The sequence below is a fragment of the Neofelis nebulosa genome, chromosome 2 (assembly GCF_028018385.1).
Source record: "Neofelis nebulosa isolate mNeoNeb1 chromosome 2, mNeoNeb1.pri, whole genome shotgun sequence".
Taxonomy (NCBI): Eukaryota; Metazoa; Chordata; class Mammalia; order Carnivora; family Felidae; genus Neofelis; species Neofelis nebulosa.
Genome location: NC_080783.1, coordinates 84,173,983 through 84,189,007, shown reverse-complemented (window position 1 = coordinate 84,189,007; position 15,025 = coordinate 84,173,983). Strand labels below are relative to the sequence as shown.

Below are 15,025 nucleotides of genomic sequence, written 5' to 3'. Positions count from 1 at the left end.
ATGAAATTGTCTTCTTAGGAAAAACTAAGGAGTCACTTAGAAAAGGAAAGTATGTAATTTACAAATACTATCTTTAAAAAGAAAAGTTTGATGGGGCCCCTGGGTATCTCAGTCAGTTAAGCGTCTGACTCTTGATTTCAGCTCAGGTCATGATCTCACAGTTGTGAGATGGAGCCCCATGTCAGGCTCTGTGTTGGGTGTGGAGCCTGCCTAAGATTTTCTCTTTCCCTATGCTCCTCCCCACCTCTAAAAAAAAAAAATCCATTCTGATCCTGATAATAAGATCAATAGATGTTTACTAAAGCAAACTTGGGATATGAAGAAATGTCTAAAGTAACGGTCATCCATAATTTCTCATGGAATAACCCTTTAGACACAATTGACATGTATAAGTCTAATATTTGAATTTCAATGGTCCTGATTTCCTGCATGCAAAAAATCTTAACCTCAAAATGTTTCCTAGCAGTTGTTTGGATTGTGCCACATGTGCTTAAGCCTAGTCTGTTTATATTTTTCTACTCTGCTTTCTTTTGCTATGGCATCCTCTGTCAACTCTCCTATCAGAGGCTTTCCTGAGCTTTCAATTTGCCAGACCTGCCCAGGGATCTGTTGTAGAGTTGGAAAAATTGTCAATTGTTCATCTCTGCTAAGACATTATTTTGTGGCCCCAAAATAGTGCGATATGTCCCTCAAGACTCAGAGTATACTTAATCCAATAAAGTTAATGTTTACTATCCCTCTTTTTTGGAAATAGAGTCCCTTGGGAAAAGAGAGGCCATAATCTGTGGTGATCCCTGTTTATCACCTTCTACCTCCTTTCTCTCCTCCAAAGTCTCAGGCACTAACATCCTCATCTTCCTTCATGTATAAGCAAAATCTCCCATGTATATCAACTCCGGAAAATTAACTTTAAGGGTGAATACAACCAAACCATGTCTCCATAATTGTAGATCAATGAAAAAGAAAACGAGAGAATTAGGGAAATGTGAGGGAAAACAAGAATGACAGACAAGACACTAGAGAGGATTGCAGAAAGATGGAAAATGAAAGAAAGATAAGGAATGACAGAAAGGGAGAAAGGGTAGGAGGAATGGAAGGAGGAAGGGAGGGGAAGTGGATGAAGGAGGGAGGGGAGGATAAAACAGAGAGAAAATGAAGGAAGATGAGACTGTTGAGATTGAGACAGACAGATTGAGACTGTTGTTTATGAAAAAGAAGACATACAGAACTAATGACAGAAACATAAATTTCCATATGTCTTGAAAATTTTTCAAAAGCTAAAGTTTTCTTTAGGATTGACCATGTGACAATTCTTCCTTCTTTTGTGGGAAAAAAAATGATGTTACTAAATTGTGACGAATGCTCTTATAACAGTTGAAAGCAAGACATTCAACATTCCTTTACCAGTATATACATACTACAACAAAAGACAAGGATATAATTGGTTAGCAAAATCTTATGAAAATATTATCTGTATCCAGAAAGTATGCTTGTTTTCTGTTAAATGTTTCATTAGAAAATAGAAGGAAAAAGTCTCTCCTACCCAAATGTCTTCAATAAGAGTCAGAATGCTTTATTTTCCACACTTTATCTTGGAAAATTCAGAGTACCAGAATCTTTGAAAGATCCATTAACAAAGAACTGAAAAGCATTGTAGGCAATATCCAAATTATGTTCGATAGTATAGTATACAGTAAGATAACAGTAGAAAACCCTATTGACTGATATTAGTCTTTTAGAAACCTTAATTATATTGCATTTAAAATAATCAATAGAGAATGACTAGAAAGGAGAACAGACAGTCTATATTTTAGCAAGGTTCTAAAAACACGTGCTGGCTGGCTAGATAGATGGCTGAATGGATGGATGAGTAGATTTTCTATTTTCCATTTTGTGCTATTACATGAACAAGACTGCTGATGGAATATATGTGGGCTGGAGGGAGGTAGAAGGGAAGGGAATAATCAAGGACAATTCTGAATTTTTGATATGAGAAAACTGGTAGATACTAACAGAATATACTAGCTTTGAGAAACAAAGTGCAATCAGATTGGAGGAATAAGAAAATCAAGGTTCCAATTATAACACGGTTAAGTTTTAAATTTCTTTCAAATACCTAGGTAAAGCTATTAAGTAGGCTACTGAATATGTTTTAAGCAAAGGTCAAGTCTGTGAACAAATATTTGCCAGCCACTGACCTATAAGTAGCATGTAACATCATTGATGGACGTGGTCACTTATGTAGAAAATATAGATGGAGAACGAAGATCCCAGGAGCACTCCAATATTTACAAGAGAAAGAACCAGGAAAGTGTGGTGTCTCAAGTCCAAGAAGGCATTTCAAAAGGGGGAGTGTGGTCAGCCATATGCAAGATTACTACAGAAAAGTCAAGCAAGATATATTCAGAAAATAAGACTCCTGAATTTTACTCTATGAATTTTACTGGTTATCTTGATATTAACAGAACTCAACAGAAGCATACTCCTGATATACTGTTAAAAAATATTTTTAGGGATGCCTGGGTGGCTCAGTTAGTTAAGTATCCGACTCTTGGTTTCAGCTTAGGTCATGATCTCACAGGTTCGTGAGTTCAAGGTCTGCGTGGGGCTCTGCAGCCTCCTTGGGATTCTCTCTCTCTCCCTCTCTCCCTGCCCCCTCACACCCCCACTCATGTGCATACTCTCTCAAAATAAAAAAAAAAAAAACTTAAAAAATATTTTTTTATTTAAAAAATTTTTAATGTTTACTTTTGAGATAGAGAGAGACAAATCATGAGCAGGGGAGAGGCAGAGAGAGAGGAACACACAGAATCTGAAACAGGCTCCAGGCTCTGAGCCATCAGTACAGAGCCCAACGTGGGGCTTGAACTCACAAACTGTGAGATCATGACCTGAGCCAAAGTCAGACACTTAACTGACTGAGCCACCCAGGCACTCCACAAAAATATTTTTAATGGTCACTCAGCATGCCATCATGTTCAGTCTATGTTGTATCATAACATCTAGTAAATACTTTATAAAATATGTTTTGTTGGCATCCATTTTTGCACTATAGCAAAGACCATAATTCTGAATCTCCTTGTGCAACTAAAGTTATATCTTTGATGATTTCCCTACATAAATTCATAGTTGAGGTATTTTATTTCAAAGATAATGAATGCTGTATAGGCTTTGAATACATCTCTCCAATTTCTCCTTTTGCCATGAAGGTTAATTTAGAACATATTATCATTCCTGATCTGGCGATAAGATGTAAATGAAATAAAAATTATTTAAGTTAAGCTATAGCTTTCCCATATAAACAACCCAAACCATTTCCTTATACTTATTCTTTATACATTATTCTTTTTATTTTATTTTATTCTTTTACATTTATTTATTTGAGAAACAGAGTGAGACAAAACATGAGCAGGGAAGGGGCAGAGAGAGGAGACACAGAATCTGAAGCAGGCTCCAGGCTCTGAGCAAGCAGTCAGCACAGAGCCTGATGCAGGGCTTGAACCCATGAACTGTGAGATCATGACCTGAGTCGAGTCAGATGCTCAACCGACTGAGCCACCCAAGCGACTCAATACATTATTCTTTCATATACTCAACAAAGCCAGACATTTTCAGTTTACATGTGGGAAAGATACTGGAAGAAAAATGATCATTTAATCTCATAGTTTCTATTACTTTGAGTCCATATTCTATGCATCTGTTACTGAATGAAGGTGAGTTCTGAGTAAAACCTAGACATTCTGAATTGAGTTACTAGGTAAACCTACAATTAAAATGACTCAAACAACATCCTAACTAGAAAAGCATATAATATAATCAGTGTAAAAAAAATCTTTAGGGTTTATTTTTACCTCACAGACCAATAACAATCAAAGTTAAATTAAAATATCCTCAGTGCTTAGCACATTACCTGGCACTTAATGGGTGCTCACTAAATATTTGTTGACTGAATTAAAAGCCAGCTCAGGAGAAAATAAAATAGATCAACATTACATTCCCTCCTGTGGATAAAGAGGCTGTTTTGCAAGGCAGTCCAAGAATCAATAGTAAAATAATTACTTTAGGATTCTGATGATTTTGGAAATAAAATTGCGAAGTCTAAATTAGGTTTTGTGTTGGTTTCTGTCTCTCTACAGTGTTATACCTTCCTTTCTAAAATGAACCTACAAAAGCATTTTTTTCCTCTAAAGCAGTCAAGTATTCCTTAAACACCAAATTAAACACTATTATTTATCTTTAATGCATGATAATAGAATAAATGTACATTCCCAGTAATACCCACAATTTCATCTTTCCCATTACAAATGTTCTCCCAACATGAGCATGTTTTAGGCTGGTCAAAATCAACACCTCTATTAAACAGTATTTTCCTCCAGTCAATATTTTTCTCATTCAAACATTTACTTTCAGCAATCCTTAAACTCCAGAGATCTAAATATAGGCAACCTCAACTTGAAAAAATTCACAGCTAAAACTAACATATACTCTATGCCAATCTGTGCACCAGCTGTGGATTAAAATGTGCTGAAAAGCAGAACATTTTGTCTCTCTTCAATGATCAAATAGTCTCTTGCAGCATATACAACTCTCCATTTAACAGGAGGAGGATGGTGTGGCAGGAGAGGGAGAAGAATCTGGGTGATTTTGTTTTGAGGTATCTGGAGGTGCTGAAATCCACTTAATTTATAGTTGTCATGTGGTTCTTTAAACAAAAAACCTGTGTGAGTATTAAATAGGGACAGGGAGAGTAGCGGTAACTGAGTTAGATTCTTGGAAAGAGAATATCTTCCTGACTTTTTCAAATTACTTTGAGATTTGCTTCCTGTTTATTTTCTGGCAAACATTTAAAAATAGTTGTCTAAATGAGGTCGCATTTGCAGAGACTTTAGAAATTCCTTTAACTGTAGAGTTCCAAGAAAAAAAAATGACAGATTTATTACAGGGGCAAGCCAAAGAGTTCAGTTAATTATTTTAAGTCTCTTAAAAAATGTGAATGCATTTTTGTATTAATATAGTATTTACCAATATGAATTTTCCTAACACTTGAAGAATAAAATTGCCCAACCATTCCCTAGAATCCTATAGATCACTAATTCTTTGCTTATTCTTTCATTTTAAATGGCTCAAGGACTGTACTGGGATTATGTGGCATAGGATGTCTTAGTTAAAGAGATTGGATGCTCACTGACCTACTTAATAGATCAATAAAGCATAATGCCAAAGGGAAATAAAAATTTCTTAAAATTGTTGATTTCAAATTCATGTTCAATATTTTCCCAGTATTTTGCAGAATGGTCATATTTTTATAGAGACTTTTGCCTAGTGGCAAATTAATTTGTTTTACTTATTTAGTTCCCCAAAGTACAAGTTCTATTGTCTTCTAACCACATGGCAAAACAAGAATAGTTACAATCCTAATCAGATTGAAATGAAATATGTATTATTTCATTTTAAAGAACTATAACTTAAATTCTTCACCATAATTTTATAAAGACAAAGCACATATATGTTAATCAGACTGCTAAATGTGGAATCGTTATTCACTGAGAGTCAAAATGAAAAGCTTACACTATATGAAAAAATTAAAGGAAAATATTTGTATATATGCTTGTACATCCTTACATAAAAATAGGTAGACACGTTATCTTTAGATATTGTCTCGCCAACAGGAAAGGAAAAATGGACAGTTTAACATACCAACAGTTAAAATGTACAATTTAAAAAGCAAAACTATGAAAAATAAAAGTAATATAAGTAACGTCTTTCTTACGTTTAAACAGGATTTTATACTTTTAAAAACACTTTGTTTTATTATCTCATTGTGAACTATATAACTACACTTTGAGATACGAAAAAACAGACACTATTATTCTTAATTTCTACATAAGACAAACAGAAATGAAGTGATTTTCACAAACCTTAAAACTGATCTCATTTTTTTTACTCTTTTAAGCTTCAAACTGATACACACACACACACACACACACACACACTGAATTACAATGAAACAGCCAAATAAAAATGGACAGACTTGTATCTTAAAAGGATATAAAAGGAAAAATTGATATATGCATTAAAGTAAAATGACATAGACAATCAAGCCAAACAAAAGTTAAAGCAAAGAGAAGATGAGACAAAGCATAAATTACTGTAACCAAAAAAAAAAAAAAAAAAAGTGGTGACTGTTGTTCTCTTCCTAATTCTAAAAAAAAAAAAAAAAAAAAAAAGACTTAATCAGAAATCTAAATGTAATTTCCCCAAAACGAAGCTCCACCAAAGAAAAGCAGCACAGTATAGGTTAAGGACCACTTAATTACTAACTATAATCAGCCCATTTCAATTGACCTTTTAAGCATGATTAAAGGTTTTATCGTTGAATTTCATAGTTTTGTTTTTTTTGGGCCAACTTAAATTCTCTATCCTTGACTAACGTGCATAAGGATACATTATTAAATATACCATGTCACAGCTACCACTGCTTCCATTATTACTAGTCCTTTGATGGAGAGAGTACATAACACCTTAATGGAGCCATATAGATACATATATATACAACATTATATGTATCTTACATATATATATCATATTTTCTTTGAAATTCAACATGAAAACTCCTCTCAAATAACCAGTAACATTTTTTTAGATTTAGGTTTTAAATATAAGGTATTATACCAAATCAGAGGTAAACATCTTGATTCCAGAGAATTTGCTCTGAACTGGCCAAATGTTGAATTCAATTAGAGAGTATAATATGTTATCTGGGGTTATCCTGTTTGCCCTCATATATATATATATATATATATATATATATATATATATATACATATATGTGTGTATGTACATATGTACATATATGTGTGTATATATATATATATACAAACACACACACACATTTTATTTTACAGCACCTCATGTCTTAAATGCTCAGTAGACCTAAGATTCTAAAGGTCACTGAAGAAATATCAATGTTACCAGCATACACATTAACACATCTAACACATTTTTCTTATCAGCTATCAACACCTCAACTTAGATTCAAGTAATCACTTACCTGGCAGGGACCTAGAAGAATAAAATATAGGACTTGTACATTTTAATTAAGAGGAAAATGTGACAAACAGACTCTCTTATGAGGTAGGAAAGGACAGGTATAACTGGGAAAATAAGAGCAAAGGGCAAGACAGGTTGATGGAAATGGTCTAAACACAGAACAGACTACTCTGTTTGCCTTTTCCAGCTTCATGAAAAACTGCAGGACTAGGCTCATCCTTGGTTCTAAACCAGCCATTTTAATCTTCTCAATAAACCAACAGAGTCAATATTTGATTTCTCACATTTCCACCAAATCCCAGCATCCCCTCCACCACACACATACAAGCCTAAGGGAGCTGCTGTGGGGGGCTCTTAGTTAAAAGATTTCCACTTGAAGATGTCTGACACCTGGGGTAGCAGAGATCAGGGGGACATTGCCAAAGTGTGAAATCTGCCTCTGTTTCCCTGCCAGATTCTTTGTCTTGGAACAAAGCCAAAGTGTAGGCCTATTGGGTCCACCACCACTGAATGCGGAGGTAAACAGAAGAGCAGGAGAGGAGCACCTTCATCATTATACACTGTAAGATGCTCAAAGAGGTTTGACCTGTGAGCATAAAGGCTGGGTTTTGAGTCAGCAGGGGGTAAGTGCAGTCTGAGGTCCAAAAAAGATCCAGGAAGTCCACTCCAGTGGACCAGAAACAAAAAAATGAAAACAGTTACCTGCATGGTCTAATTTATTTAGATTTATTCTGCCTAGTGGAGTCTTTCTCTGTGTTTTTTTTTTTCAATATTTGCTTTTTCTTTTTTATAAGTAATCCATGTTAACTACAGAAGACTTGGAAAATACACAGATGAAACTATACATCACCTGAGATTCTACCACCTGGAGATAACCACTAATAACATCTTCATGCATTTCTTCCCAATCTGTTATTTTCCTCTTCATATGTATCTTCATATATAGTTGCAGATAAAAATAGAGAGATATTTTGCCTTATATGGTGCATATAGTTGTATAACCCTTTTTATCAGTTATTTGATGTGAATATTTTCCTAGTCACTCAAATTCTATAACATGATTTAAAGGCCACAGGGTCAGGTATAGTGTATCACCGATGGGTGCCGATGACTCAGGGGAACTCACAGGCAAACCACCATTTCTTAATTTTTACCAGTATCTTCCCTGGAATGTTGGAACACTGAGTCCTGGGTCTCAAGAAGAGAGGAGCCATCCCCTGGCCAAAATCCCCTGGTCATACTGCTATGACGCCACCACCATCTGACTCAGTATAAACACAGCCTACACCTGTGGGGTTGGACTTACCTGGAAAAAGAAACATCTGCTAATTGTCCACAACCTGTGAATGGCGCCTGGGACTGCCTGGCCACTCGGGCCAAATTCAACTTCTGCAGCCCCATTTCTTCAGCTCTACCTCGTCCTGTTCCCCTCCCTGCTCGTCTTTGTAGGTGTGATGCCAGCACATCCCCTTCCCAAGTCTGTTTCTGTGATGAGAAGTGCACAGAAGGAGCGTTAATAACACGTATCACGCACTGTATTGTTTTCCCTGGTGACCTTTACATAGAAGTACGCGAATTTTACTCTGGCGATACCTGTGGTAGATCTTCTCACAAAGGGAGGGGATCTTCTTTGCACTTTTGTCATACTCATTTAACTTTTTTTTTTTTTTTTTTTTTTTTTAACTTTGCGGTTCCCCTGCCGGCGCCCAAGACTGCAAGGCTCACTCCAGTGGCCCGCCCACCGGGCGCTGGAAAGCGTACAGTACGGGACCTCTACCAAGCTCCACTTTCCCCCCACCGGCTGGAAGACCGGCTAGGGGCGGCACCCTTCTTGGCCACGCCCAATTTCCCAGGGAGCCGCGGTTTCAGCGCCGCACTAAAGCAAACTACACGCTGGGATTACGCTTGGCCCCTGAGCGGACCTGCGCAGTGGCTTCAGACAGCAGGCGGGAATACCACGACCATCCATCAGAGGCTGGAGGGGAGGGCTGGGGTTCCCCACTAAAAAATTATTTAATGAGACTTACTTTGTGCCATTCAGTATGTAACACGATCGTGGTCTTTTTTGAATCTCCATTACAGCAAAGGAGAAAGGAGATTGAAAAAAAATAAAACAATAATAAAATAATTACAAGTATTAAAAAAATGCTATCAACCAAATAAAGAGGTCAAGATCAAAAATACAGTTTGAAGACTAAAGTCACAAACGCTGTCTTGAAGAGGTTTCTAGCACATTGGAAGACTTCCTTTCCCCAGGACATCAAAAACTTTCAAGTATTTTTCTTCCCATTTTGTGCAACACCTGATGCATTACAGGCTAGGAACCTTAGGAATTCACCATTTCTGCCCCACACGTCCCTCCGCCCCACCCATGTCCAGTCTTTATGCCTTCTCATTTAAATATGTCTATTGACACCTCACTGGAAATGTTTAAATACCCGCAGTGAATGAGTTAAAGGATTAAGCATGATAAAATGCATTTCTAGCCTGCAGCAGTTCAATACATAAATTATGTCTTTGATCCTGGCAACTCTTCGGCAACTAAAAAGATGTTTGAAATAGGAAAACAGGAAATGCCACAGAGAAATGTGTCTTTGTTTCTTTTGAGAGAAACCTTCCCATCAGAGGTGCAAGAGTAGTGAAATATGCTAGAATTTAAGAGTCAGCCACACCTTTAAAATGAATTCCAGCTCTGCCACTTGCTTAGTGTGATGACAGGGCAAATTACCTAACCAAACTGAGTGCGCCTCAATTTCCTCATCTATAAAATGAGAATATAGTCCACAATGCAGTATAATTCTAAGAATTAGAAATAATGTATGGAAAGCATCTGGCATTTGGTGGCACTTGATACATTGCTATTGTTATCAATACTTAAGAACCTGTGATGTGTGAACTATTAGCTACATTACTCTCATGTCCGCCAGGATCAGAGGTGAAATAAATAACTTTCCCATAACTAGAAGTAAGGTGAGGATTTAATTTGAATCCTGTTCTTAACTGTGTTTGGAGCCCTGAGAGGAACAAAAATGTGGAATAGCATCTTAGTAGATTCCATCAGTGGTGTCTCAAGTATAAGGCCATTTATTTATTTTTTTTTTTTTTAATTTTTTTTCCACGTTTTTATTTATTTTTGGGACAGAGAGAGACAGAGCATGAACGGGGGAGGGACAGAGAGAGAGGGAGACACAGAATCGGAAACAGGCTCCAGGCTCTGAGCCATCAGCCCAGAGCCTGACGCGGAGCTCGAACTCATGGACCGTGAGATCGTGACCTGGCTGAAGTCGGACGCTTAACCGACTGCGCCACCCAGGCGCCCCATAAGGCCATTTAAAGTAACACTTGGTGGATAGAATAATATGTAGTACCAGGATGTACCTTAAAAGTACTGTGGCAAGGTGAGGGCTGGGACTGCTGACTTGCCTGCAACTGTCATAACTCAGGCAAGAGTAAACTTAAAAAGCAATGGGAGAGCAGGAAGGATAAGGAAGTTAGGACCTAGTGGATTAGTTGTGGTAAGAGAAATCTATCATAGGGGGTCCCAAAGGAGCACTCCTATGCACCAAACATCAATGAAGGAATCTAATTCAGACCACATTTCAAAAATACTTTACTTTTTATTGTGGGAAAGAAGTTTTATTTGAAAATATTTGTCAGAGATGGTAGTGGACTAATCAACAGCCTGGACTGCATACAGAGCGCAGGACTCTTGGGTGGAAAGGGCTTGCACAAGAAAAACTATTATAGTACTCCAGCTATGAGATTGAGCTCCAGCCTGAAGCAAAGAGCAGGAACCACAGAAATCCAAGCCTTTGGACTGAGCCAACATGGGGACAGGAAAGAGAAGAAAAAGGGTATGAAGAGGCACAGACTCATAGGAAATGCTCCTGGGGCTCTGGTTATAGGTTGCTTAGCAGCAAAGATATTGGGGAAGCAATAGGAAAGCCTGTCAGTCACAACTAAGTCAAATGTTCACCTCAGAGTCTTAATTCCAAGTCCTGTCAGATGGAGGGATGGAGGCACTTGTTATATATCCTGGTTTAGTAAAAAATGCTTCAGAATGAGGCAGAATATTGAGTATGTATTTGGAAGACTTGACTGCACGTATCTGGAAGTGTTGGGAAAAATAAGCCTAGGGAACATGAAGCCTAAATGGGACGTCCACTTTCTTCATCATAAGTGGTAATACATACAAATGGACTTTCACACAGGGACCCAGACTATAAATCATTATTGGTCCACCACAAAGTCAAGTGATGATCTCTGGAAAGGTGGTTTTGGGGTTTTGTTTGTTTGCTTGTTTGTTCAGAGAGAGAGAGAGAGAGAGAGAGCATGCGTGCAAGGTGGGGGAGGGGTTGAGAGAGAGAGAGAGAGAGAGAGAGAGAGACAGAGAGAGAGAGAATCTTAAGCATGCTCCATGCCCAGAGTGATGTGGAACTAGATCCCATGACCCTGGGATCATGACCCAAGCCTTGATCCTACAACCCTGGGAACATGACCTGAACTAAAATCAAGAGTCAGATGTTTAACTGACTGAACCACCCAGGTGCCCCTGGAAAAGTCTTTAAGTATAATATTATTAGACACAAAAACATTGACTGAAGGTCTATTCCCTGAAATACAACATATTGAAACCCAGAGGGTAAAAAAGGAATATGAAACAGCATGTTTAAAAAGTCTAGATAAGAGGTCCTAATACATATAAATCTATCTTGAGTATTGAGAATTTAGATTAGTAGAATTATAGTTCAAATATCAGAGCAGGAATATGGAAAATCCTGCACTGGCCTATTGTGGCAACTTCAAGATATTCAACTGGCTTTGGCACCGATATGTCTTCTGACACACACAATACTCTGAAGACAGGCAAGTTTCAGAAGATAAGGAAATCAGTGTGCTTGACACGAGGTGTAGGAATTTCACATCTATGTGTGTTGGAGTGGATGTTGGAGAAAGCCAGAGTGGAACCAAGTGTTTTTCTACAATGTTTAGTAAGAGAGTGGGCTCATTGGATGGACATACTCATACCATGGATTATTTCTAGGTATCGACTCACCTTTGATAATGAAGATGTTTTCCATCCATATAATTGTTCCCCTCACAGCCTCTTGCCTGATAACTTCTTTTTCCCATGATGGATCATGATTACTGAAGCTCTTTCATATAGCAGACCACCGAGGTCAGCCCTCCTGGAGAGGACCCACGATGATCATGATAATTAATGGTGCCTGTGACAACAACAGCTACTGCTACTATGGTAGTAAAAAGTCGATTGCTACCATCAATATTGCTGCTAACATCATTGACAATACTACTCCTATTATTATTATTATTATTATTATTATATTACTGTTACTGTTATTACTACAATTTATCTCTACTATTATTAGCTTCAAGTGAGTACCTTCTATGTTCTAAGCACTATATTTGGCCCATTAAGTAAATTTTCTCTCATTTATTAATAGCACTATACTATAGATAATATCAGGTACATTTAACTTGTAAGATGGTTAAGTGGCCTAACTCAAACCATTCAGCTATCAAATGTTTGAATCAAATTCCAATCCAGATTTTACAGACTTTCAAAATCCACACTCCACAATGTTATCTTTCTATAGGAAAGCACCCTAGAAAACTCATTTTAATTATATTTTTAATTCACTGTATTATATTTATAAGGCAGCTCATTTTAAAACTATTTCTTATTATAAAACATTTTCAAACTTATAGAAAATTTGTAAGTATGGAACAAGCATTTCTGTTCTCTGTGCCATTTGAGAGTAATCTACCAACCTAATGCCCCATCTTTTATATACATTTCCAACAAAAGAGGGTATTCTCCAACATAACCAGTCCAAAAATCAAAATAAGGAAACTAACGTTGATACATTACTATCATTTAATCTTTAGACCCCATTCAAGTTTTGTTAATTGTCCCTACAATGTTTTTTATAGGAAAATAATTAGTTGAGAATTATGTGTTGTATTTAGCTGTCATATCTCTTTATTCTTCACAAGGGAATTACTTCTCAGTCCTTTCTTGACTTTCATGACCTTGTGTTTTTGAAGACTTTAGAACCAGTTATTTTGTAAAATATTCTCCAGTTGAGGTTTGTCTAATGTTTCCTCATGATTAGATTCAAGTTATGTTTTTGATGAAAATATCACACTTTCCTAACTGTATCCTATTAAATGGCATACAATTTGGACTTGTCTCAGGACTGACGATGCTCACTTTAATCAGTGATCAAGGTGGTGTCTGTCAGGCTTTTCCTCCATAAAGTAATTCTTCCTAGCCTCCTTGGTAATAAATGCATACTTTGTAGGGATCTATTTTAAAACCATGTAAATTTCCCATCTTTCCTCAAACGTTTAATGTATCAAATGGTCCTAACTTTTCAAATAAGTACTATTCTTACTGCCATGTTTTCCTTTTGATGCTGGAATTATCACTGGTTTGTCTGGTGGGAGTCCTTTCAAACTGGTTTCTGGATCTTTTTGACATTACCCAATCATTCTGGGGCCTTTTTTAATTTTTCCTGGGACAAGAAAGATCTTTTATACTGAAATGTGCCCTGCCTCAATCAACTATTCTGGAATCAACCATTTATCCTAGGAGCGTTGGTTTCTTTCAGTGGAAAATGATATTATGGGGCCATAGTCTAGGCACTAGGTCTGTTCATGATATTATGAAGCAGCAATCTGGGTACCAGGTCTGCTATATATGTATAAACATATATATACATATGTGTGTGTATGTGTATATACACACATATGTATATATATTCTTATATTTACACATAATTTACATCTATATTTATATCTATATAATTCTGTATTTCTTTATGTATCTATATGTACTGAAAATTAAGGGCTCTTTCTGGTTTTATTCCTTTCCATATATGTATAACTCTCTTCTGATACCTGGGTCACCTTATCCTTAACATAGTTACTTATTTGATCCACCCTCTGTGTATAAGCAGTCTGTCATGTCCAGTTTTGCACAGCTGCCCTCCTCACCTCACTTTGGCTCTGACCCAGACAAGGTCACTCCCATAGCCTATGTGAAAACTGCCTCTCCTCTCTTAAGCTTTGATCTGCCCAGTAGAGCAACTGGTTCAAGTATAAATAGAAAAAACAAAACAAAACAAAAAATGTCTGTAACTTTAAATATCTATCGTCTACATTTTATTTTTCAGTACATTGGGAAGAGTTGACTGAAGGACTTTTATATTTAGTTCCTATTAAAGAACAATTCTTCAATGTGATAGATGTTCAATTACATTACTGTGGAGCAGGATTTGGCTTTGTGGCCCAAATTCTACCTGTAGCCTCTTACAGCCCCAAAAGCTTAAAGCCCAGCAAGCCAAGAATGGTGAATGGTTTTTACATTTTTAAAGAGTTATAATATATATATGTGTATATACACATAACATATACATACACACATATCTATCTATCTATGTATATATGTATACACACAGATCAAATGTGACACCCAAAATCTTAAATATTTACTATCTGAGTCTTTACAGAAAGGTTCTAGTCTTGGGTATCTGCTTGCTCTGCCAACTTGGCTAATTCTTTACCTAGAGGTAGTGACATAAAGTGCAAAAAGTTCTTGGGCTGCTTTAAGCCTCAGGACTCTAAAGAAGTTGCAAAGAACCATTGAATTGCCATCTTATAAAAACAGAGGTATGAGTAATTTGCAAAATCATCAGTGAGAACAGGATAGTGCTAGGATAAAATCTGAATCACCCCACTCCTTGTCTTAGATTAAATATGGCCAGGTCCATTAGCCTCTGACTTGCATGGCCATTAGTGGAGGGCTGGCCTCCAACTCTATTTATTTCAATCAACACCCTCTTATGTAAACTCCTAATGCTTTATTATATGAGTTTATATAACTAAAGAATTAATTGAGTATAGCCCCTAATTCAAATTCAACACTAAATCCATTTTGAAATAAAATGAT

The 15,025-nt window shown here is 36.8% G+C and overlaps 1 long non-coding RNA gene across 1 annotated transcript in view; it reads right to left on the bottom strand.

The window, feature by feature from the left end:
* LOC131503727 (uncharacterized) overlaps positions 1-12,342 on the bottom strand; it is a 380,333-nt gene extending 367,991 nt beyond the window's left edge. The window contains exons 1-2 of the long non-coding RNA XR_009257547.1: positions 12,107-12,342; positions 8,357-8,535 (exon numbers count right to left, since the gene is read on the bottom strand). This is a non-coding gene — a long non-coding RNA (uncharacterized LOC131503727). The remainder of the gene's footprint in view (positions 1-8,356; positions 8,536-12,106) is intronic.
* Between the last annotated feature and the right edge of the window lie 2,683 nt (positions 12,343-15,025).